Here is a 3692-nt window from a genome sequence, read left to right as displayed (position 1 = left end):
TTTGTGTTTTTGTTATTGCTGTTGTTTTTGAGTTATTTAGAGTTTTTTGAGTTATTAGAGTTTATATTGGTTTCGGAACAAGGTTAGTTTTATACATAGTTAAATGTTTTTGGGTTAATAAAAATTCATAAAGTTGTTAGTGTTTAAAATGAGATCTTTTAATAACGTTTTCAGAGTATTTAAGTTATTCGATTTTTCTAGTTGAGTATTTTTTGATATTAATTTGTTATATAGATAAGGACCACGGAACTAAATGGAAAAGTGCGAGAGATTTCTTTTTTTAAAAGGTACGTTGAAGTTTCCCGTTCCTCTGGTATGGTATCTATTTTTGCTATTTCGAAAAAAATCCTTTGAAAAGTAAGAAGGAACAAGTCCAAGTTTATATTTGAGCATAAATAACAAATTTTGGAATATATTGATTTGATATACATTTAATGCTTTCAAATTTTTTAAAAGTGGCTCAGCATGCGAGAGTCTATCTTTATTAAAAACTATTCTTGCAGCATGTTTTTGTTTTCGATATAGTGTGGTTAGTTTGGATCTATGAGTACTCGCCCACGCAACATTAGCGTATATGTAGTAGCTGTATAAACGAGATGTATAGAAACTTTAAATTATCAGGAGACAGTATAGAACTAGCTTTGTAGAGGATACCAATGTTTTTTGATATTTTGGTATTTAATATATCTATATGTGATTTCCATGAGATGTTCTCATCAATAAGTATCCCAAGAAATTTAGTTGCTTGGGTTCTCTCTATTTCTTTAGTATCTATATTTAGCGAAGGTAAATCGGGTGGTATTTTTTTAAGGTTAGAATGAAAAAGAATGTATTTGTTTTTTCTGTGTTTAGTGATTTGTTAGATTTTAACCAACTGTTTATTTTTTCAAGTTCAGTATTTGTAGTTTCATAAAGTTCTGTAATTGATGAGGATGCATTAAAGAAATTGGTGTCGTACCACGAACATTATGAAATCTAATTCACTTGAGGCTTTAGGAAGATCGTTTATGTATATTAAAAACGAAAGAGCTGCAAGAATGGAACCTTGGGGGACACCGCATTTTATTTTGAGTAATTTTGAAAATTTTTTTCCATGAGCAATAACGCATTGTTTTCTGTCTAGTAAAAAATTTTTGAACCAGTTTAGTGCAACACCTTTTATCCCATATTTTTCCATTTTCCTAATTAAGATAGCGTGATCTACCGTGTCAAATGCCTTAGATAAATCAATAAAGACTCCAAGGACGTATTTTTCGTTTTCAAAGGAGTCATTTATATTATTTATAAGATCAAGAATTGCGTGTTCGTTTGAATGTTGCTTTTGGAAGCCAAACTGTTTTTCATTTAGGATTTTGTTATTTGTTAGATATTTATACAGTTTATTGTATATTACTCTCTCCAAAAGTTTTGAAAATACAGGTAGCACTGAGATAGGTCTGTAGTTACTTAGTGTAAATGCATCACCGTTTTTTAATATTGGTATTACCTTAGCTATTTTTAATTTATTCGGTACAGATCCTGTAATAATTGAAGATTTAAATATTTCATAGATTGGTTGTTTTATCACTGGAAACACATTTACAACTATATAGCTACAAATGTCATCTATCCCAGGAGCCTTATTCGTCTTAAGCGAGTTTTTTGCAATTTCTAGTTCTTCATGGTTTATTCCAGAGAAGATATTTAAACAGAAATGTTGGTTTGTGATATAGGTTTCGAAGGAGATATCAGAGCATTGAATTTTTGAAGCCATGTTAGGACCTATGTTTGCAAAAAAACTATTGAAGTTTTCAGCGATAGAAAATTTGTCGATATATTCATTTTCGTTAACGATAATTTTATCGGGTAAATTATTTGATTTTGTATGGTTTTTACCTATTATTTCTTTATTCAATATGTTCCAAGTTTTTTTAATATCCTTTTTGCTTTTTTGTAGTTGTTTTGAATAATATACTTTTTTTAAATTTTTTCTAATTTTTTCAAATAGATTTTTGTATTCCTTGTATGTAGTTAAGTTAGTTTCGTTTCTGTTTTTTAAATAATTTATATAGAGTTTTTGCTTTGTTTTTTATGATTTTATAATACCCATATTTATACATGGGCAGTTTATATAATTTATCTTTATTTATTTATATTAAAAAGGGAAATGTTTATTTTAGTCAATCTAGAAAAATATTTATAAATAAATTGTATGCGGAATTTGTGTGTCCAACATCTTGATACACTTCATCCCAATATACTACCAATACGTGTTTTTTAAAATTTTTAATAGAGAACTGATTGATTTTTCTTTTATACACTTTAGTTTTATGATTGTTATAAGAGTCATTTTTTGTAAGAATCAGGCAGTCAATGGAAGTGACCTCCTCCAAATTGCTTGAATTTTTTATATATTGATCAGAATATAGAAAAAACCTGTTAGGGAAAAAAAAAATTTTCAAAAATGTTTCGTTCACTCGGAATCTGGGCTTAAATTTTTGAGATTTTTTTAAAAACTTTTAGAAATTTAGTTTTTGCCACCTTTGAACCCATTTTTTTGGCAAGGCAAAAAGTTGCACATAGCTTTTGTAGTTAATATCAGACGTAACCCAAAAGCTCTATTCCAAAAAATATAAAAAAGTTGCGTGACACTGTGCGGTTGGCTAATTATCATAGTTCAAAAGTACAAAATCAATCAGTTTTGTCAATTTTTAATCGGAGTTAATTCTAGAGGCGAAGTGTTGCACACAATTTTTCTTTTAGGATTTGAAATTATCAAAGGTATTGAGTCTAAAAATGCAAAGAAAGTTATGTGATACCTAAGGCCTATTAATATATTAAGGCTTGAAATTGGAAAAAAATGTTTTAGTATACTTACAAAATGAACCATTACGGCAGAGGCGCTTAGTTTTGTAAAAATGTAAACATATCCAACTGTCAATACAAAAAGGTCCTAACATAATAATAAAAAAAATTCGTGTGATCTTTAGATATTAAGTTAAAAATAAAGGTACAAATTGTTAAAAATGATTAAGTACGAAGAGATATTTTTTTGGACACAAAGATGAGGTTTTCGCTCACAATAAAATTTCTATTATCCAAAATTAGCATTTAGCATTACACAAAACATTGCACGTAATGTTAAGAAAAAATTTAAGCGTTTCTGACTATGATATAGAAATCATAACAATTGAAATAAATAATAACAAAAAACAATACATGATCAGAAGTGAATTATTTAAATTTACGTCATAACCAAATAACTTGTGGTGATCGAATGGAAGAAGAATCGCTGATATCACGATTGTGGAGAAACAAGTTAGTGGGCGGTTGTTTACTTTACCATAAAAATGTCTTAACTTTATTTTAACGATCTTTTAAAATTTGCATAAATAGAGTAGATATTTTATCATTGCTATTGAGAAATAGGTACTGCATAAAAAGAACTTGTTTTTAGTTGAGTATGAAACAAAACAAATATTTTTATGAAAACTGTTGTTGCTTTTCAAAAGGAAATTGTGGATCATTCAAAAAACATAAAATTATAAACAAACTGTTCTACATTCATCAGCTGGGAGATGTTGATGTTAAGAAACACCTCATCAACTTAAAGGTAATTATGTATTTTAAATTTACGCAGACTGTAATATATTTTTTATAATTACATACTTTATAACTTCTCTGCAATAAGATTTTGAGACAAAGTTCTTTAA

General features: G+C 27.9%; 1 long non-coding RNA gene across 1 annotated transcript; it reads left to right on the top strand.

The window, feature by feature from the left end:
• The first annotated feature begins 609 nt into the window (after positions 1-609).
• LOC136082163 (uncharacterized) lies at positions 610-1881 on the top strand. The gene is made up of 2 exons (XR_010639449.1): positions 610-786; positions 1551-1881. It is a non-coding gene; the product is annotated as an uncharacterized LOC136082163 (long non-coding RNA).
• The last annotated feature ends 1811 nt before the right edge of the window (positions 1882-3692 follow it).

This window comes from Hydra vulgaris, chromosome 07 (genome assembly GCF_038396675.1).
Source record: "Hydra vulgaris chromosome 07, alternate assembly HydraT2T_AEP".
Taxonomy (NCBI): domain Eukaryota; kingdom Metazoa; phylum Cnidaria; class Hydrozoa; order Anthoathecata; family Hydridae; genus Hydra; species Hydra vulgaris.
The sequence above is the reverse complement of the archived record's forward strand: the minus strand, read 5'-3'. Positions and strand labels throughout refer to the sequence as shown.